Source organism: Neoarius graeffei, chromosome 4 (genome assembly GCF_027579695.1).
Source record: "Neoarius graeffei isolate fNeoGra1 chromosome 4, fNeoGra1.pri, whole genome shotgun sequence".
Lineage (NCBI taxonomy): Eukaryota > Metazoa > Chordata > Actinopteri > Siluriformes > Ariidae > Neoarius > Neoarius graeffei.
The window spans coordinates 97,786,800-97,810,524 of NC_083572.1; positions in this window are offsets into that span (position 1 = coordinate 97,786,800).

Consider the following 23,725-nt stretch of genomic DNA (forward strand, 5'->3'; position numbering starts at 1 on the left):
AAAGTAGCCTGCCATCAACATTCTGGTTACAGCGAGACTACAACTTGATTAACAATGGGACATTCATATTCATTTTGTTTGAATCAAATTATGCCAGTGATGTGATGGCAATGTGGCTTTAGCTACAACAGCAAATACCAACACTAAACAGCAATTTGCAGGAGGTAATGGCATGAAAGGAACGATAGTGTAAAGAGTGCAGCTAAGAGAAATCAGAGCTGCGTAAAAAGCGAGAGGCAGAGACCAGAAATGAAACTGAACGGGGCGGGAGCTAGGTTAGAGCAGTCAATGTAAGTTGGCATTTAGAGTGAGGGCACACAATTTTACCTTTCCATCCTTGCTTTAAAATTGTGATTTTCGGCATACACAAATAATGATGGCACAAAATCTGGACTGCTTGAGTCAAGCAAGACCTCTCCTACAAACAAAATTGCATGCAAAGCTAAGTTAACATGCTAACAATATTCATTACATTGTGTAACTATGATCCAGTTAATCAGACAAACGTTACCAAAGTATTTTGCTACATCAATAAACGAAGACTAGAAAGAATAAAAAAGAAATATTTAATAAATAGCCTGATCTTACCTGTGATGAAGTGGGCGCTGCAAACCCGCACATTTTTGATGGTGCTTTCATCCCAGTCTACATGTTTGATGGCTTGTAGCCATAGATGTCGGCGATTTTTTTTGGAATGGGTGAGATCCTGCTGGAATTCTGTACATTTTAACCCCATCACTGCTACGATTCTGACACCCGACAACACAACAACTAGGCATTTCTTCCAAATATTTCTTCTCGTCTCTACTGTCGCTGAGTCTTTTTTGGGTCCAGGCTGCGCGCGCAATTTCCTCTTACGTATGAATGACATTTACTGCGAAGGGGTCTATTCAACAAAGCACATTTTTTCCCCACTGGGCAAATATTGAATGCTCACACAAAGGTAATGCATGATGGTGACTTTCCACTGCACTGGAAAGAAAGGTTAAGTCTCCCTGAATCATATGATGCATAGAGGCTTTGCACCATCACATGACTCCATAGCAACAGCAACTATACCACCATGACAGGGGGCACACTTGTAGTGCTTCATTCAGCCAAGTTAGTTGTTATTGATGAGTATGGGAAGGTTTTGTTGCATATTTGGATGTGCAAATCATTCTGAATGGAACAAAGACATCAGATTTTTTTTTTTAACTACCAAAAGTAATTAATTGGGGGGAAAACTAGAGAGATTTTTCAATGCAGAAGGGAAAGTGGAAAAAAAAATCAGCAGGACTCAGTGTCGAACAGAGAGGTCCAAAACCCTGTGATATGCTCACTTCATTTCCATGAAGGTAAGAATAATTCCAAAATAAATAAATAAATCACACACACAAACGAAACTGAAAGTCGAGTCATAAACATGGCTAGAAACAAACATGACAGTGATAATGATAAAACTTAGTAAAGCCTCAGTGACCTTACAGCACATGCTGATTGTGCTCAGATCAGCATCAGGTGTTTCCCATAATGACTGGGTCCCAAGCACGCTCATAATGTGCTCTAAAGGATCTCCTAAATTCACTTTATTTATTTATTTATTTGTTTATTTACTTATAATTCTTACCTTCGTTGAAATGAAGTGAGCATACTGTAGGGTTTTTGCCCTCTCCATTTGACACTGAGTCCTCCTGAATGCCCCCCCCCCCCTTTTTCCCTTCTATGTTTAGAACTAGAACTTTCTCTAGTTTTTATTTATTTATTTACCCCCCCATTGATTAATTACTTTTGGTAACTTAAAAAAAAAATCTGATGCCTTTATTTTGTTCAGAACGATTTGCACATCCAAAAACACAGCAAAACTGTCCCATACCCATCAGTAACTACTAACGTGGCTGAATAAAGCACTACAAGCGTGACCCCTGTCATGGCAGCATAGTTACTGTTGCTATGGGGTCACGTGATGATGCAAAGCCTCTATAACATTTGAGACTGACCGAAAGAATACACTCAGAATTGGCAAAAATATGAAACTGTGTCCAGGCTTTTTTTTTTTTTGCCTTTGTCGGCTTGAGAGGTGTCGGCCCTGTGATGACCTGGCGACTTGTCCAGGGTGTATCCCGCGTTTCGCCCGTAGTCAGCTGGGATAGGCTCCAGCTTGCCCGCGACCCTGTAGAACAGGATAAAGCGGCTAGAGATGATGATATGAGATGAGATGAGGCTTGAGAGGGTTAATGGTTTATGTGATGCAAATGCACAGTGTTGTTCGAATAAATACTAAATAATATCACAGTGGTGCAGGAGGGGCGGCACGGTGGTGTAGTGGTTAGCGCTGTCGCCTCACAGCAAGAAGGTCCTGGGTTCGAGCCCCGGGGCCGGCGAGGGCCTTTCTGTGCGGAGTTTGCATGTTGTCCGCGTGGGTTTCCTCCGGGTGCTCCGGTTTCCCCCACAGTCCAAAGACATGCAGGTTAGGTTAACTGGTGACTCTAAATTGACCGTAGGTGTGAATGTGAGTGTGAATGGTTGTCTGTGTCTATGTGTCAGCCCTGTGATGACCTGGCGACTTGTCCAGGGTGTACCCCGCCTTTCGCCCGTAGTCAGCTGGGATAGGCTCCAGCTTGCCTGCGACCCTGTAGAAGGATAAAGCGGCTAGAGATAATGTGATGTGATGTGGTGCAGGAGGTAGCATTGTTGAGTGGTTTTCAAAGTTAGTATTTTTATTTAAAATTTGCAGAGTTGACACATTAAAAACTTGATTTCTGGTGATAGCTCAAACTAACAAATATTGGCCATATATTAACATTCAACTTCTACTTAACAAAATATGCAAATGAAAATAGAGGATTTTACATGGTTGCACAAAGAGATGAAGTTTATCTTTGAGTCATGAACATACAACCCCGATTCCAAAAACATTGGGACAAAGTACAAATTGTAAATAAAAATGGAATGCAATAATTTACAAATCTCAAAAACTGATACTGTATTCACAATAGATCATAGACAACATATCAAATGTCGAAAGTGAGACATTTTGAAATTTCATGCCAATATTGGCTCATTTGAAATTTCATGACAGCAACACATCTCAAAAAAGTTGGGACAGGGGCAATAAGAGGCTGGAAAAGTTAAAGGTACAAAAAAGGAACAGCTGGAAGACCAAATTGCAACTCATTAGGTCAATTGGCAATAGGTCATTAACATGACTGGGTATAAAAAGAGCATCTTGGAGTGGCAGCGGCTCTCAGAAGTAAAGATGGGAAGAGGATCACCAATCCCCCTAATTCTGCACCGACAAATAGTGGAGCAATATCAGAAAGGAGTTCAACAGTGTAAAATTGCAAAGAGTTTGAACATATCATCATCTACAGTGCATAATATCATCAAAAGATTCAGAGAATCTGGAAGAATCTCTGTGCGTAAGGGTCAAGGCCGGAAAACCATACTGGGTGCCCGTGATCTTCGGGCCCTTAGACGGCACTGCATCACATACAGGCATGCTTCTGTATTGGAAATCACAAAATGGGCTCAGGAATATTTCCAGAGAACATTATCTGTGAACACAATTCACCGTGCCATCCGCCGTTGCCAGCTAAAACTCTATAGTTCAAAGAAGAAGCCGTATCTAAACATGATCCAGAAGCGCAGACGTCTTCTCTGGGCCAAGGCTCATTTAAAATGGACTGTGGCAAAGTGGAAAACTGTTCTGTGGTCAGACGAATCAAAATTTGAAGTTCTTTATGGAAATCAGGGACGCCGTGTCATTCGGACTAAAGAGGAGAAGGACGACCCGAGTTGTTCTCAGCACTCAGTTCAGAAGCCTGCATCTCTGATGGTATGGGGTTGCATTAGTGTGTGTGGCATGGGCAGCTTACACATCTGGAAAGACACCATCAATGCTGAAAGGTATATCCAGGTTCTAGAGCAACATATGTGTCAGATAACGGAATGCAGGGACACATGTCCGCCCGGGGGACATTTTGAGTTATTGACAGATTCAGAAAGTACATTTTCGAAGCTTTCCAATGATGCCTTCCATGTGGAGATCTGACAATATTTGAAGAATGTGTGGCCTTTTGAAAGTGCATACCTCTTAAAACAGAAAAGGGAGAAAATCGCCCTGAAAGTTTTCCATCTCAGCTACTCTGGGTGCAGGGCGGGCACATAATGGTGCTCATTTGTATGACATTAAGGAAAGCCCTACCCCCTATGAGCTAGCACGATGCTACTTTCATGTTAACAAAGATCACCACGTCAATTTTCCTTCCATGCAAAGTATGCCCAAAACAATTATGAAGTGCAAAAATAAGTCCTAAAGTATACTTTAACGTTTTGTGGTTGAAAAATTACTCACACCATAAGAAAGATAGCACGATGATGACACAACTAACACAACGCTAGTTTCATGTAAAGCCTCGGTCACAACCGGCCGTACGTGCTCCTACGGCCGGTCTACATGCAAAAAACGCAAGAAACGCACGGAGGGCGCGTGTGAAACGCACGAGAGCGCGTGTGTGACGTGCTGATTTTCGAGCCGCAGACCGGCCGCAGAGGTTCTTTGTCATGTCAAACAAACTCTACGGGCGCTTACGTTTTTTTCAGGTTGCAAGACAAACTTACGCCAACGCGCGTCTTTCTCCATGAACAAAAAAAAACACAGCGATTTGGGAAACGCCAAAAATCGCACGGCCAAAAAATCGTACGTCCGGTTGTGACCTAGGCTTAACCAAACCACAACACTCTCCGTTACATGCAAAAATAACCACACAGCCTTAGATTAATAAACTTACCCCATCAGAAAGAGAAACGTCGCCTTGCACACATCAATGCCTCCGATGGAATGTAGTCCTAGAACAGTCCATGTATCATCCAATCATTCAATTATTCCATTCAATCTGGAAAACGAGGTTGCGTTTTTTTTTGCTAGAAATGGTTATCTCCGATGTAAATACCGTGTGTCTGTTTGCTTCGCGGTGTTTCAGCTCCTCTGCGCTCTGTTTAGCTTGCTCATTCCATAGTGAAATTACATGCCTGTATGCAGCTTAAGTAGCCATGAGCTCAGCTTGTATCATACAGCTGATTCGCGAAAAAAAACAACAAAAGACTTAAATCATCATGTGAATGGCCCATATGGTAATTTACCCACACACCCCAGCAGGCTACAGTCCTGACAAAAACGAGACAATTTGCAACAAAAAATTTACACTTTTCCAACAAAACAATCTATTATCTGAAATACTGATTGCATTCTTCAAGATCTCAACTTGCACATGATGGAAAAAAATGAAAATCACAAATTTAAAAAAAAAAAAATGCTTCTTTTGCGATTATCTGGGATTCGTTTCGGTCGACATGCGTCCCTGGATTCGGTGAGGGGTCACATATGCTCCCATCCAGACGACGTCTCTTTCAGGGAAGACCTTGCATTTTCCAACATGACAATGCCAAACCACATACTGCATCAATTACAGCATCATGGCTGCATAGAAGAAGGGTCCGGGTACTGAACTGGCCAGCCTGCAGTCCAGATCTTTCACCCATAGAAAACATTTGGCGCATCATAAAACGGAAGATACGACAAAAAACACCTAAGACAGTTGAGCAACTAGAATCCTACATTAGACAAGAATGGGTTAACATTCCTATCCCTAAACTTGAGCAACTTGTCTCCTCAGTCCCCAGACATTGTAAAAAGAAAAGGGGAAGTCTCACAGTGGTAAACATGGCCTTGTCCCAACTTTTTTGAGATGTGTTGTTGTCATGAAATTTAAAATCACCTAATTTTTCTCTTTAAATGATACATTTTCTCAGTTTAAACATTTGATATGTCATCTATGTTCTATTCTGAATAAAGTATGGAATTTTGAAACTTCCACATCATTGCATTCCGTTTTTATTTATAATTTGTACTTTGTCCCAACTTTTTTGGAATCGGGGTTGTATTCATGAGTGAGTGAAGCGAACAAGTGAAAATATTTTCAACATGAGAAGATAAACTTCATATCTGCGTGCCATTTTGTAATGTTCTTTATAGTATATGGACACAGCCACAAAAAAAAAGTGCAAGTTAATCAAAAGTATTTTAATTTTGATCCGGTTTGCCATGTTAACAACACACGTTTAGTCATTGGAAAAATACTGGGAGTGACGTCATCGGAGTGAAATATTGGAAAATATGTCACTCAGATCTGTGCTGTATTTCGTAATTTCATATGAAAAATGTGAGCTTTTCAACACAAGAAGATAAATTTCATATCTTCACACCAGAGTGATTTTCTTTTAATTATATAGACACATTCACAAAGTACCCAAATTTATCAAAACAATTCATCAATTTCCTCATGAGTGACCTATAGAGATTTATGTCACAAATTTGGATATCCATGTCCCGGATGTAACTTGTATGTGAAATACAAGTGGTGTATTTCCCAGTAAAACACTTGTGTCTATATAATATAAAGAAATATACAGAGGACAGAAAAATGAAATTCCAGTATGCAAGAATACACAAAATACATGAGATACATATACATAAATATGGGTGTGTAGCTTATGTAGGACCGGCGAGTGGCTTAGTGGTTAGTGTGTCCGCCTCTTGATCAGGGGATTGTGAGTTCTAGTCATGGTTAGGTCATGTCAAAGACCATCATAAAAATGGTGCCTTCTGGCAAGGCATGCTGCAATACAAATGCAAGTGGGGAGAGGACTAGCCCGCCCCCCACTGTAACCCTAGCTATGTAATATAGGCGAGAGGCTGAGGGCTGTGAAACAGAGATTGGTGCTGCCAAATGTGCCATGATGGTGTGGGAAGGGCTTTGAGCTTACATACTGTTTGTGCAATATGCAAAAATAGCTGTGCAAATTATGCTGTCACTGACTTGAAGGAAGTAACTGGTTTTCAGTTGATTCCTGTGTCCCTGGATGCTCTGGTAGTGCCTGCCGGATGGAAGCAGCTGAAAGACAAGTGTCCTGGGTGACTGCTTTCCTTGATGATCTTTTTAGCTCTCATCAGACACTATTTCAGGGAAATGTCCTGTAGAAAGTTTCCTGCCAATGATGAGCTCAGCTGATCTCACCACCCTTTGTAGGTCCCTGCAGTTGCCAGTGGAACAGTTGCCATACCAGGCTGGGATGAGAATGCTCTCAAAAGGCACTTTTGGATTGGAGAAGCTTTTTCATAGTTCGAACTGTTGGAGGAAGTTTCCCCTCTTTTGTTTGTGTCCACACTGCAAGAACTTACAATGGTTGTAGTTCTTAGCATGTTCTCATCTCATCTCATCTTATCTCATTATCTCTAGCTGCTTTATCCTGTTCTACAGGGTCGCAGGCAAGCTGGAGCCTATCCCAGCTGACTATGGGCGAAAGGCGGGGTACACCCTGGACAAGTCGCCAGGTCTTAGCATGTTGTTTTGATGAAATATGTTAGCTCCTACTACAGGGTAGGTCCTCTCCCAGCGCAAGAGGACCCATGAGTGATGGAAGTGTATACTGATTGGTCCAGATGATGGGTCGAACACATCTGCCAATGCTGGGTAGTTCCTCTCAAAAAGTCTCTCAAACTGTTTCATTCAAAAGCGTCCACTGGTGCGATGATAAAGTTTTGTGAGAATGTCCAGGGCCTTTTCAAACCATCTCAGCTTCCACAGGAAGTACAGATGCTGCTAGGCTGTCCTCACCACTCAGCATGTATCCTTGGGGATTTCTTGTGCTGAGAATGAGAGGGGAGGACATGAGGCTGCCAAATCGAATCACCTGTGGCCTCCCTGTCAAAAAGTCCAGGATCCAGTTGCACCGGTGCCCCCTGTCATGGTGGCATAGTTCTGTAGCCTCCCTGTCAAAAAATCCAGTGTCCACTGTCATGGTCCAGACCCAGGTTCTGTAGTTTGGTGATAAGCTTGGTGGGAATTACACTCTCACATAGTAGTGCTTTCACCCCAAATGGCTAAGAGCTTTGTGCAGTGCCAGGGTGATGGCATCATCAGTGGACCTGTTATTGGTGGTGGTGGTACACAAATTGAAGGGGGTATAAGGTGGCAGGCAGGCAGAAGCCAATGAAATATTTTTACCCATTCACTTGAAGCATTTCATAACAATGGAGGTTAATACCATGGTCATCATTCAATCAGGAGATAGTGGGTTTTTTGGGGATCTGATCAAAGGTGGTTTTTAAAGCAGGTGAGGATAACAAACCGATCTGTTAAATATGTCTGTGAATATCTCTACTAGCTATTTAGCACATAAATCTAGGACACTGCCATGGATGCCATCAAGTCCCAGTGCTTTCCTGGAATTTACCTGAAGGATCGTCTCAAAGTTGCTGGCATTAGAGCTAGTTTGGAGGTATTCAAGTCAGCTGGGAGTGTCACAGATATCCAAGCTCCCACATAGCTCCTCTTGGCATGCTAATGGGCTCCTGATTCTATTAACACCTTCAATGCCCTTGGATGAGTCACGTACGTCATGGAATCTTTTACCACTGTGCCTTATGACGAAAGAATGTTTTGGGCATTGACTGTAATTCATATGTGCCACTGTGAAGTAAAAGTAATGTGCCATGTAAGGTACATAAAAGGAGGTGTTTATGATGAGTAGCATGTGTCATAAGGCACAGCGGTAAAAGATTTCATGACGTACGCGACTCATCCAAGGGCATTGAAGGGGTTAATGGATCATTTTGCAAACAGGAGCTTCCTGTTTTAGCATTTGTCTGTACTTTGGCAACAGGGGAGTGCTGTTGTGATCTGATTTACCAAAAGATGGACAGGGGTAATAGTTCTTTTATGCAGAAAAAAATGGCCAAGATGGTCCAGATGCTCAACACACATGGGGAAATCAATGTGTTTGTAATATTTTGGGAGACCCTTCTTCATGTTTGACCTGTTGAAGTCCACAATAATGAATGCAGCCTCAGGATTCTCAGTGAATTCTCCAATCTGTTTATTGTGTTGTAGAGATAGTGCAGTCCATGTGCTTTATACACTTGAGGTTGGATGTAAACACAGAATAGAATGACCATGCAGAATTTCCTGGGAATGTACTGCAGAGAGAGCAAGCTTTGATTTGGCCAACAGTAATTCGCGAAAATAACAGTGTCATCGCTGCAGTGAATGTTAAGCAAAATACATATTCCTCCACTTCTACTTTTTTTGGATGTAAATCCAGAAGGGTTTGATGTTCATACTGAAATCCAAAGATGCACAGACTAATCCCGACAAAAATAACAAAATAATACACACTGGACCGACCTGTTCAGTGACCCTAACCAGCACTTACTGAAGATGAGTGAATGAATTTGAACACACACACACACACACACCAGGCTGCTGCTTCCAGATTGTTTCCTCAGGGTGAAACACCTGTGTGTGTGTGTGTGTGTGTGTGTGTGTGTGTGTGTGTGTGTGTGTGTGTGTGGAGAGAGAGAGAGAGCAGATTGGCATTGCTGACAGTTGAGACTGCAGAAATTATTTTTTTTTTGATAGATGAAATGAAGATAGAGGAAAAGTATTTGTGTGTTATAATTTTTCTAAAAATATACTTATTTAATTCTTGAAAACATACATGCTAATACCCATTAATACCCAATACTTGACATAAAATATTACATGCCGTGCTCCATAACTACCACACCGAGAGCTCATGGAAATCACAGAAATCCATGAAAATCCATGGAACCATGGAAAGCATGCAGATTAGTGTGTACAACAAGCACAACAAACACACTGCTTTATTAGTGATCAGATAGTATTGTGGTGTTTGCTTTGGCTATGTCTACAGCCTCCCTGATTTATTAATCAGTCTGCTTTCAAATGCAGCCAGTCTATCATCTTGTGCAGAGTTTAATTCAAAATGCCATGTGAAGATACAGTTCTAAAATGTTTATACAGTATAACTAGTTTTAATATTAAATTCCATAAATTGATGTTACATTATGTAAAAGTCATATACAACTGGAAGTTACTGTCAGTTGCAGAATTATTGGCATATTTCATAAATATTTGAGGGAATACAGTATGTGAAATAAAGGGATGATTGACTTTTTTATTTTAATGCAAATATTGACTGTGTTAATACATTACATTACAGGCATTTATCACACGCTCTTATACAGAGCAACGTACAACATACGCAGAGCAGCCTGGGGAGCAGTTGGGGTTAAGTGCCTTGCTCAAGCCATGAGGCCATGGCTTCCCCAACATTTAATACAACATATGACATTTTTGAATACAACATTTAATATGACAACACACATTCATTAACCCACTCATTATTTGGAACACCTAATGGAATTATCCTATCATCCCATTGTAGCTTCAGTTTTTTTTTCCCTTTTTTTTTTTTTTGGGGGGGGGTGACTTTAGCAGTATGTTTCGGATCATTGTCCTGCTAGAAAGTGAACCTTTGTCCCAGTCTTGCACCTCTGGCCAACTCAAACAATTTTTCCTCCAGAATTGCCCTGTATTTAGTGTCATTCATCTTTCCTTCAATCCTGACTAGCTTTCCTGTCCCTGCAGATGAAAAAAAAAATATCCCACAGCATGATGCTGCCACCACCATACTTCACTGTAGGAATGTTCTCAGGGTGTTGGATTTGTGCCACATATGGCATTTCCCATGATGGCCAAAAAGATCATTTTTAGTCTCATTTGACCAGATAATCTTCTTCCATGTGTTCGGGGAGTCAGCCACATGCTGTTGGGCAAACTCCAAACATGTTTTCTTTAGCAATGACTTTTTTTTTTCTGGCCACACTTCCATAAAGCCCCATTCTGTAGAGTATATGGCTTAAAGTGTTTTTTGCAGCTCCTTCAGTTTTATCTTTTGTGTTTTTCTTGCATCTCTGATTAATGCCCTCCTTGCCCAGTTTGTGAGTTTTAGTGGGCGGCCTTCTCTTGTCAGGTTTGTAGTGGTGCCATATTCTTTCCATTATGCTGTAGTGGTGCTTGAAAGTTTGTGAACCCTTTAGAATTTTCTATATTTCTGCATAAATATGACCTAAAACATCATCAGATTTTCACACAAGTTCTACAAGTAGATAAAGAGAACTCAGTTGAACAAATGAGACAAAAATATTATACTTGGTCATTTATTTATTGAGGAAAATGATCCAATATTACATATCTGTGAGTGGCAAAAGTATGTGAACCTCGAGGATTAGCAGTTAATTTGAAGGTGAAATTAGAGTCAGGTGTTTTCAATCAATGGGATGACAATCAGGTGTGAATGGGCACCCTGTTTTATTTAAAGAACAGGGATCTATCAAAGTCTGATCTTCACAACATGTTTGTGGAAGTGTATCATGACACGAACAAAGGAGATTTCTGAGGACCTCAGAAAAAGCATTGTTGATGCTCATCAGGCTGGAAAAGGTTACAAAACAATCTCTAAAGAGTTTGGACTTCACCAATCCACAGTCAGACAGATTGTGTACAAATGGAGGGAATTCAAGACCATTATTACCCTCCCCAGGAGTGGTCGATCAACAAAGATTACTCCAAGAGCAAGGCGTGTAATAGTCGGCGAGGTCACAAAGGACCCCAGGGTAACTTCTAAGCAACTGAAGACCTCTCTCACATTGGCTAATGTTAATGTTCATGAGTCCACCATTAGGAGAACACTGAACAACGATGGTGTGCATGGCAGGGTTGCAAGGAGAAAGCCACTGCTCTCCAAAAAGAACATTGCTGCTCATCTGCAGTTTGCTAAAGATCACGTGGACAAGCCAGAAGGCTACTGGAAAAATGTTTTGTGGATGGATGAGACCAAAATAGAACTTTTTGTTTGAAATGAGAAGCGTTATGTTTGGAGAAAGGAAAACACTGAATTCCAGCATAACAACCTTATCCCATCTGTGAAACATGGTGGTGGTAGTATCATGGTTTGGGCCTGTTTTGCTGCATCTGGGCCAGGACGGCTTGCCATCATTGATGGAACAATGAATTCTGAATTATACCAGCGAATTCTAAAGGAAAATGTCAGGACATCTGTCCATGAACTGAATCTCAAGAGAAGGTGGGTCATGCAGCAAGACATTGACCCTAAGCACACAAGTCATTCTACCAAAGAATGGTTAAAGAAGAATAAAGTTAATGTTTTGGAATGGCCAAGTCAAAGTCCTGACCTTAATCCAATTGAAATGTTGTGGAAGGACCTGAAGCAAGCAGTTCATGTGAGGAAACTCACCAACATCCCAGAGTTGAAGCTGTTCTGTACGGAGGAATGGGATAAGATTCCTCCAAGCTGGTGTGCAGGACTGATCAACAGTTACCGGAAATGTTTATTTGCAGTTATTGCTGCACAAGGGAGTCACACCAGATACTGTAAGCAAAGGTTCACATACTTTTGCTACTCACAGATATGTAATATTAGATCATTTTCCTCAATAAATAAATGACCAAGTATAATATTTTTGTCTCATTTGTTTAACTGGGCTCTCTTTATCTACTTTTAGGACTTGTGTGAAAATCTGATGATATTATAGGTCATATTTATGCAGAAATCTAGAAAATTCTAAAGGGTTCACAAACTTTCAAGCACCACTGTATAATGGATTTAATAGTGCACCATGGGATATTCAAAGTTTGGGATATTTTTTATGACCCAACCCAGATCTATACTTCTCCACAACTTTGTCTCTGAGATGTTTGGAGTGCTCCTTGGTTCTCATGTTGCTTGCTTAGTTCTGTAGTGTTGCAAAGTCAGGGTCCTTCCAGAACAGGCTGGTGTGTACAGACATCATGTGACACTTTGATTGCACACAGGTGGCTCAACTAATCAACCAATCAATTAATCAAATAATTATGTGACTTATGAAGTGAATTGGTTGGACCAGCTCTTATTTAGGGGTTTCATACGAAAGGGGGTGAATACCTATGCACACTCCAGAGTTTTGTTTTTTCACCTTAATTATTGTTTGTGTCACAATGAAAAACAATTTGCACCTTTAAAGTGGTAGGCATGTTGTGTAAATCAAATGGTGGTAACCCCCAAATAATCAATTTTAATTCCATCTTGTAATGCGACAAAACAGGACAAACACCAAGGGGGATGAATACTTTTGCAAGACACTGTATATATGTTAGACTTAGCCTTTTCAGAGAGCATTGTGAATGATTCCAGGTCTTACCTGTTGGGACACTACAAGAAATAACTTAAAGTTGTTTGCAGAAAATATCACATACAGAAGCATGTGTTTGCATTGCATCTGGTGAGACTGACATTCAACATGCAGCTTGAATCTTACGACACATTTAAATGATCAACTATTAGTAGTCCAACCAACAAGAAATATAGAGGCTATGCCAAACAGGCAAAAATGATGAACAGTTCCTATCTGGTCTTATATCTGCATGCAACACAGCGTATGGCCAAATGGGAGAATTTGGGCGACTGTGGTCACCTGGAAATGGATCTGAAAAAAAAAATTCATGATGTGACCCAAGCTAGTCCTATATGAACATTGTGAAGACATGTTGTGCTTTTGGTGATAAATATCTAACATGATCTAATAGGAGCTTAGACATGACATTTTTTGGAGTGGGAGCAATAGTGTGATCAGGGCCAAGTGCCTATCACCCATAAATAACCAGGCAGCTGCTTTACATTTAACAATGGCCAAAAGAAACCCTCCATAAAACATAAAAAGCAAAGCTCACAAAGAGATGAAAATAACAAAATGATGGGAAAAAGACAGTAAAAGAATCCCCCCCTTAGATTAACGCAGCTCATCAGCCCTTGGCCTGAAGGTTAGAGAAGCAGCCTTAGGCCCAAAAAGTTGCTGGTTCAATTCCCAGGACTGGCAGGAAAGAATGCGAAGGGAGTTGAGTAAATGAACAGTACTCCCCCTTGCTTTCTATCATGGCTGAAGTGCCCTTAAGCAAGGAACCTAACCCCCAACTGCTCCCTGGGTGCAGTAGCATAGTTCCCCACTGCTTTGGATATACAGTGGTCCTTCAAAGTTTGTGAACCCTTTACAATTTTCTATATTTCTGCATAAATATGACCTGGATCATCATCGGATTTTCACACAAGTCCTAAAAGTAGATAAAGAGAACCCAGTTAAACAAATGAGACAAAAATATTATACTTGGTCATTTATTTATTGAGGAAAATGATCCAATATTACATATCTGTGAGTGGCAAAAGTATGTGAACCTTTGCTTTCAGTATCTGGTGTGACCCCCTTGTGCAGCAATATCTGCAACTAAATGTTTCCAGGAATTGTTGATCAGTTCTGCACACTGGCTTGGAGGAATTTCAGCCCATTCCTCTGTACAGAACAGCTTCAACTCTGGGATGTTGGTGGGTTTCCTCACATGAACTGCTCACTTCAGGTCCTTCCACAACATTTCGATTGGATTAAGGTCAGGACTTTGACTTGGCCATTCCAAAACATTAACTTTATTCTCCTTTAACCATTCTTTGGTAGAACAACTTGTGTGCTGAGGGTCATTGTCTTGCTGCATGACCCACCTTCTCTTGAGATTCAGTCCATGGACAGATGTCCTGACATTTTCCTTTAGAATTCACTGGTATAATTCGGAATTCATTGTTCCATCAATGATGGCAAGCCGTCCTGGCCCAGATGCAGCAAAACAGGCCCAAACCATGATACTACCACCACCATGTTTCACAGATGGGATAAGGTTCTTATGCTGGAATGCAGCATTTTCCCTTCTCCAAACATAACACTTCTCATTTAAACTAAAAAGTTCTATTTTGGTCTCATCCATCCACAAAACATTTTTTCCAATAGTGTTCAGGCTTGTCCACATGATCTTTAGCAAACTGCAGAAGAGGAGCAATGTTCCTTTTGGAGAGCAGTGGCTTTCTCCTTGCAAGCCTACCATGCACACCATTGTTGTTCAGTGTTCTCCTGATGGTGGACTCATGAACAATAACATTAGCCAATGTGAGAAAGGCCTTTAGTTGCTTAGAAGTTACCCTGGGGTCCTTTGTGACCTCACTGACTGTTACACGCCTTGCTCTTGGAGTGATCTTTGCTGGTCGACCACTCCTGGGGAGGGTAACAATGGTCTTGAATTTCCTCCATTTGTACACAATCTGTTTGACTGTGGATTGGTGGAGTCCAAACTCTTTAGAGATTGTTTTGTAACCTTTTTCCAGCCTGGTGAGCATCAACAACGCTTTTTCTGAGGTCCTCTGAAATCTCCTTTGTTCGTGCCATGATACACTTCCACAAACATGTGCTGTGAAGATCAGAATTTGATAGATCCCTGTTCTTTAAATAAAACAGGGTGCCCACTCACACCTGATTGTCACCCCACTGATTGAAAACAGTGTTGAGCGGTGTTAGGCTAGGTGGCTTTGCACCTTACATTGGACTGCGTCTGTCCATCTGTTTTTCGATTGTGACTGTGGGTCTGGGTATTGGTTTTGTGGCCTGGCTTTTATCCATGTTTTACACCTACTCGCCGGAGGAATTAAAAAGCCTGAGTGCGCGGCACCGCTTGGATTCCATGGTATTTAATCTGTGCCGCTCTATTGGAATCGCGTGCTGCCCTCGGTATATTCACCGCTCTCCGCGCTCTCTGACTGCTCATTATGCTTCGGAGTCTTCCATACCCATCATATGGACTCACAATCGGATTGCCAAGCTCAACAAGTATGCTCATGGAGTTAATCACGGTGTTCTTCGCTCACTTGGGAAACTGCAATGTTCTGCTGTCTCTGGATTGTCACCTGTGTTTCCTGTGAAGATTGGCCTTTTAAACTCCCACTCCATCACCAACAAAGCGTCACTCATTAATGACCTAATTATCCAAAATACCCTGGACATACTTCTGCTGGTGGAAACATGGCAACAGGCTGAGGACTATCTACATTTAAATATGTCTTCACCATCTGGATACACATATTTTTCGATGCCCCGTCTCACAGGGCAGGGTGGAGGTCTAGCTGCAGTTTTCCGATGTGGTTTGAAACTTAAGGAGATTGTTTTTCATGATGTTACATCCTGTGAATATCTGGCTTTGAAAATCTCCACTCCCACACCGTTGTTGCTGATCTTAATCTATCGACCTCCCAAATCATCACCATCTCTTTTTCTGTCTGAACTGAATGAACTGCTAACTGTAGCCTCATCTGTCTGTACTGCCGTCATTCTTCTTGGTGACTTTAACATTCATGTTGATATTAGTTGCTCCCTTACTGATGAGCTCTTGACTGTCTTTGAATGTTTTGGTTTAACTCAGCATGTTGACTTTCCCACACATAATCATGGTCATATTCTTGACTTGCTTTGCTCTACTGGTACAAAAATTGTATCTGTATCAGGTTCTCATGTAGGTTTTACTGACCACAAGTTGATTGAGTGTTGTCTCAGTGTGCCTTCTTCTAAACTTTCTCTTCTACTGTCTCTTTCCGTAATCTTTCTTCTATTGATGTGCATTCTTTTTCTGCCTCTCTCCTCTCTTCTTTTTGTAAATTTGCTGAGGTTTCCTCTCCTGATGATACAGTTGCTATTTACAATAATACTATATCTAACACACTTAACACTTTCGCTCCCCTTAAAACTAGACAGGTCTCTGCAAATCGCGCCTCTCCTTGGTTCACCTCTGAGCTTAGGGCCATGAAGGCCAAGGGAAGGCGGCTAGAGCGCCTTTATAAGAAAACTGGCCTTACTATTCATCTTTCACTCTTCTCTGAACACATCGCAAAGTATAAGGATGCTCTTAATGCTGCCCGATCCTCCTATTATGCTAACATCATTAAGAGTGGCAATCATAGACCCAAAACTCTGTTTAATACAATAAATAAACTTCTTCAGCCTCCTTCCTCAACCATTCCTAGTTCTCCTGCTCGGTGTCAGGCTTTTTTGGATTTTTTCAAGGATAAAATTGTCAGTATTTACCAACACTTTCATTCTGAAATACATTCTTCTGTCCCGCTAGTAGCTCTTTCTCATAAAGCTGACTGCTGTCTCTCTGCCTTCTCTCCTGTTGATTCTTCTAAACTATCGGAAATTATGTCTAAGTCCTCCTCCTCCTCATGTCTGTTGGACCCTGCACCCACTGTACTTCTTAAATCTTGTGTATCTGCTATCTCCCCTTATATTGCTCATTTGATTAATCAGTGTTTTGCTTTAGGCACTGTTCCTATCTCCCTCAAAATTGCTTCTGTTACACCAATACTAAAGAAACCTGGTCTAGATTGTCTTTCACTGTCCAATTACAGACCCATTTCAAATCTCCCTTTCTTAGCTAAAGTAATGGAGAGAGTTGTAGCCTCTCAACTTCATACTTTCCTTGCTCATAATGATCTCTTTCAGTCAGGCTTTTGCAATATGCATAGCACTGAATCTGCTCTCTTAAGAGTTGTTAATGACCTCCTGCTCTCAACTGATGCTGGTCATCTCAATGTCCTTGTTCTCTTGGACCTCACAGCTGCCTTTGACACCATACATCATGAGAGACTCATTTCCAGACTATCTTCTTTTGGTATTACTGGCTTAGCTTTATCCTGGTTTCAGTCATATCTAGCAAACAGGCAACAGTTTATTTCTATTGGTGTTCATAAATCATCCACTGCTACTGTTGCTCAAGGTGTGCCTCAGGGTTCTGTCCTTGGTCCCCTTCTTTTTATATTATATGTTTCTCCTAGGGGCGGCACGGTGGTGTAGTGGTTAGCGCTGTCGCCTCACAGCAAGAAGGTCTGGGTTCGAGCCCCGTGGCCGGCGAGGGCCTTTCTGTGCGGAGTTTGCATGTTCTCCCCATGTCCGCGTGGGTTTCCTCCGGGTGCTCCGGTTTCCCCCACAGTCCAAAGACATGCAGGTTAGGTTAACTGGTGACTCTAAATTGACCGTAGGTGTGAATGTGAGTGTGAATGGTTGTCATTGTCTATGTGTCAGCCCTGTGATGACCTGGTGACTTGTCCAGGGTGTACCCCGCCTTTCGCCCGTAGTCAGCTGGGATAGGCTCCAGCTCGCCTGCGACCCTGTAGAACAGGATAAAGCGGCTACAGATAATGAGATGAGATGTTTCTCCTTTAGGCCAGATTATTCGTAACTAACTTTCATTAACTTTCATTGTTATGCTGATGATATTCAAATCTACATCACTATCACCCCTTCTATAGCCTCTGTTCAGCTGCTAAGGACTTGCATCACTGACCTTAAGCGATGGCTGCATAAGAACTGCCTTAAACTTAATGCTGGCAAAATGGAGGTTCTATTAGTAGGTACCAAAAGACAGGTTCAGAATTTCTCCAGTTTTACTATTTAGACTGGTACCAAAATCCAGAATTGTGACACCCAAAGGCATTTTTGAGACAAAGTCGGCAAACAGTCTTATTTTGTTTTTCTTATTTTGTCTAGTTTTTTTCTTTGTTGTTTGTTTTTTGTTTTGTTTTGTTTTAAACGGGGTAAAGCCTTTACAAAAAACAAACAACAAAGAAAAAAACTCTCATATATACTGTGGCAGCGGGGGCGTGGTCAAGCGCCGGTCTGTGACAGGAGGGCGGAGTCAGGGAAGGTAAGTGGCAGAATCACGTCACCTGAGAGCAATTAACCTGTGTTTGTGTGTCTTCCCAGTGACTGCGCCCTATATCAGGAGGGAGAGCGAGAGCAGAAGGAGCTCAACCCTGAACCAGACGGCGGTTGTGTGTGTCTGTGCGAGTTATTGTTAGACTGAAAAGTGTGGCAATAAAGCCAATTTATAAAACCTGATCTCTGTCCTGCCGTCCTCTGTGCTCCACCCACACATAGGGTCTCTTACATATACTAACCCTGATTAACCTGTATACCCTGTATGCCCCCACATTTTGTATGCTGCTGAATCTGTCCTTTTTTCAGTAGCTTTGTATAAACAATAACCACTAAATGTAATGCAATGTTATGTAAGGTGATCGCCTAGGCATTCTCATTGTGAAAAGTAAGTCACATGTACATGGACTGGCATTTAATGTTGTATTTGTTCCTTTCTATTTGTTTTTTGTCTGTTCATATTCTTTTTGGGGGAGTAAAGTCAGTTTAAAAATGCTGTTAAATGCATAGGCCTATAGGCCAAGTTTAATGACCTTGAGGTTATCAGAGGTCATATGTCGTTTTACAAATGAAAAATGAATTCAGCACCCACACATTTAACAAACAAGGCCATTTGCTAACTTCATTAATCATTTTAGTATATTTCATTCCTTAGAAAGCTGAGAAACTGGGTTCAGCTGAGACGTTTACAGGCCCAAAGTTCAATGACCTCTAGAGGTCAACAGTGGTCAGATAGAGCTCGGCATATTGCAGATTTGAATTCGGCACACCCAAATTGACAAAATAAGACTGTTTGCCGACTTTGTCTCAAAAATGCCTTTAACTCTTTAAATAAGCACTTTTTTTTAATTTTGGTACGTCTAATTGATGTTGATGGTGTGTCTATTCATCCTTCCCAAGTTATAAAAAACCTTGGAGTTATCTTTGACTCCACCCTTACGTTTGAACCCCATCTTAAACTAATTACTAAGAATGCTTTCTTTCACCTCTGCAATATTGCACATCTCCGCCCTTTTCTCTTGGAAACTGATGCCAATATGTTGGTCAATGCATTTATTTTTTCTTGTCTTGATTATTGCAATTCTCTCTTTTATGGTCTCCCTGCCACATTGCTCAATCGCCTGCAGTACATCCAAAACTCAGCAGCAAGAGTCCTCACACTCACCAAGCGCACTGCTCACGTCACTCCTGTTTTACAGCAACTGCACTGGTTGCCAGTTATCTCTCGGATCAAATACAAAATCCTGCTTTTAACCTATAAAGCTCTTCATGGTTTCTCTCCTTCCTATCTGTGTGAGCTACAGTAATTCATTTGTACTGTCCCTCCCGCTCCCTCAGATCTTCTGTCTGTGGACTTCTGACTGTTCCACGTTTTAAACTGACATCTATGGGTGGCAGATCATTTAGTGTTGCTGCTCCTAAACTTTGGAACTCATTACCACAATCACTTCGTGACTGTTCCACTCTCTCTTCCTTCCAAGCCAACTTGAAAACTTTTCTCTTTACCTCACACTATTCTTCCTAGTTTTTTTTTTTTTTGGTGGTAATTCTTTTGTAAAGCGTCCTTGGGTTTGTGAAAGGCGCTATATAAATTGAACTTTATTATTATTATTATTATTATTATTATCTGACTCTAATTTCACCTTCAAATTAACTGCTAATCCTAGAGGTTCACATACTTTTGCCACTCACAGATATGTAATATTGGATCATTTTCCTCAATAAATAAATGACCAAGTATAATATTTTGTCTCATTTGTTTAACTGGCTTCTCTTTATCTACTTTTATGACTTGTGTGAAAATCTGATGATGTTTAAGGTCATATTTATGCAAAAATATAGAAAATTCTAAAGGGTTCACAAACTTTCAAGCACCACTGTATGTGTGTGTGCTCATTGCTCAGTTGTGTGTGCATGTGGTTGTTCAGTGCTTCAGCTGGGTTAAAATGCAGAGAACAAATTCTGCTGTGCTTGAGTATACATGTGACAAATAAAGGCTTCCTCTTCTCAGCCATTGCAGTGTTTCAGTTCAAACAGATGCGTATTCCTCTTCCTCCTTTTATAGAGCTCCATTTCTTTTGTCCTCATTTAATGACTTTATCTTTGCTTTCTTTCAAGTCATTAAAATGAAATGACAGACTCACAAAATTTTCATGACATTTATGATGTGTGCACTTGAAATAAATAAGGGATTTAAACTTGACATCGTAAGCTGTTTATGAATTTGCAGCACATCCTCAGTTAATTATATGATTTGAAACTGCTAATTGAGGTTTACATTAGTGTGTTTCCTTACACATAAATTTACAGACCCAAAAGCACCCCCCACCACCAACACCACCAAAAAAAAAACCCTCACTGGTTTCTCATAAATGTGTAAATGTTCCTGCAAACAATTAAACAGTAACTTCTTTTTTTTTTTTGCAGTTCAGTAATTGAGGCCCATTACAGCACTAAAACTTTTAATAGTAGTATGATTTAGTATATTACATTTAGAATCACCTTCATGTTAATCAGACTTTTATCATCTCTTCTGCATATTTATGGTAATTTATTGTAATAAAAACACTCACTGGTGCATTTGCAAAAATTAGTGTTTCAGCTGATTGAGAGTGAGACAATAAAACAATTCTCTTTTGTGCATGTATCTGTAACAGTCAGCCTGAAATCTGAATATGAATTTTTACTGAAAAAGCAAGACAAAATGAGATAATACAGAGTATGGAGGAATTCTGAATGATGTGTGATTTTGTTGCCACATAAGAGTCAAATCAGGTACCATTAGGACTTGAAAAAGTAGGTACCATAGCCTGCTACCATAGGGACCAGTGCGTGTACTGGTGCAGGTAGAATTGTCAGCTCACAGATCCAATATCCCCAGATTGATCCCGATCTCAGGTTATGGTCTCATCATGTCTATGTGGGTTTCTTCAAGTTTCTCCAGTTTCCTCCCACTTCCTAAAAAACATGTCAGCAGCTGGATTGTCCCAAGGTGTGGATGTGTGTCACACCCACCCTATCCTAGCTCAGGATCCACTCTAAGCCTGACCAAGATAAAGTGGGATATATATATAAGTTTGTGACACTGTGATGTTGTTTGTGCACAAATATTTATGTGATTCCATAGATAAAATTTCTTCCATTTACTTATTTAAATGATGGATGTAGTCTTGGTTAAATTCTGGATGGCCAAGGATATGGTCAGCTCAAATCTAATGGAGTACCTTCGATTACTTTACATTAAAGGAGAACTGAAGGCATTTTTTTTAATATTATCAAAATTCTATTCATCTCATTTTATTAACTATAGAAATGCATTTTTGATGGCTATTTTGTCACTGCTATAGCAAGTTATGAGTGTTTGAAATATGCTATGTAATACATCAGTCCATATGTCAAAGCAATGGCCGTAAACGAGATTCATCGAGACCTGTGTGAAACATCATAGGACAGAAGTAAAATGTACAGTGGAAATCAACGTGGCCAACATCTGCCAGCATTGTCAAAAGACGCGCATGCCCTCTTTTGAATGCTGATGTAACCAAGCCAGAAGTTTTGTTTGTTTTGATAGCAATCAGGAAAGTTTGAAAAAAGTCAGCAGTAATCGTCATTTAAATTCGTTTTTATGCAATATTTAGTTTGGAAAACAATTTTCAAAATGGCGGCACTGACACCTGGCTGACACTTCATGTTTTGAAGTCTCACACAAAGCTCGTGAAGATCTCACAGATAAGCGACACCTGCCGTGGACCAAACAAACTTAATTCAACATGGCTAAAAACCGAATAGGCCAATAAGTATACTATTTAATTGCAATTAGTTGCCAATATTAGTCACTATATAAGGTTACTAAAACTGAAAACATAATTGAATAACACCTTAATTAAGAAATTACGCAAGTTTAAAAATGACTTCAGTTCTCCTTTAATGACATTTAGCAGATGCTCTTATCCAGAGTGACCTACAACATGCCCAGAGCAGCCTTGGGAGCAGTTTGGAGTTAAGTCCCTTGCTCTCGGGCACTTCAGCCAGGCCTGTTGGTCCAGGGAATCAAATCAGCAACCTTTTGGTCCCAAAGCTGCTTCACTAACCATTAGGTCATGGCTTAACTTTCTTTTTGTTTTCTCTCTTGCCTTTTACATCAAACAATAATTTCTTATCTGTTGTATAATATTTTTATTTACGCAGCCAAGAAGGTTCCTCCAGCTGCTGCTGAATTTGTCAAAGCCATGTCTGCAGTCTGCAAAGGTTTTTCAACTGAACCATTCATGGAAACTTCATAAAGTGCAGACATTAAAACATTTATGCAGACATAGAGCACTTCAATCAATAAGCCTCAGAATTTGTGAAAATTTGCAGCAGTGTCTGTTTGTATATTTTGGGGAAGGCTGTGGATACTGACCATCTCCTTCAGGTACTCAGTTGTTGTTGCTCATGTAGCTGCTTGAACCAGATTAATATCAAGCCATTTCAAAAGGACATCTACCATTTTGAGGAAAATCTTCCCCAGAAATGGGAAAATGTCAAGGTGAGTCTAAGGCTGACTAGGCCATTCCTTGTGGGACCTGGTAAGCGGCATTGCTGACATATAGCACAAGTTTGAACTTTCAGTTCCACTTCACCATCTAACCCATGATAAAACATGTTGCCTCTATCTGTTAACTTCCTGTTCCTGTGTTTCCTGGATGGAGTCCATGGAGCCCAGACAATGAAACTGGATAAGTCTACAGTCGTAGTGTAACAATGGCATAAAGGATCCAGAAGATGCAGTTTTCCATGCAGCATTAGGCCACAAAGAAAGGTCTCAGGTGAGTAGGTTCCAGGCCAACCTTCCTTGACAAAGGTGTAAGTGATGCTCCTGTGTCCATTTATTCTTATGAACTGCACTATAGTGACAAGCAGACTGGGTGGTCACCCATTCAATGTCAGGAGGTCATGGGCATATTCCTCCTAGAAGGCAGGACAGAGAAGAATATTCTGACGTCATCTGAGCTTTACTTGGCACTGGGTTCTCTCAACTTGCCTTTGTCCCTATTTGCTGCCTGTGGAAATATCTCATCTCATTATCTCTAGCCACTTTATCCTGTTCTACAGGGTCGCAGGCAAGCTGGAGCCTATCCCAGCTGACTACGGGCAAAAGGTGGGGTACACCCTGGACAAGTCGCCAGGTCATCACAGGGCTGACACATAGACACAGACAACCATTCACACTCACATTCACACCTATGGTCAATTTAGAGTCAC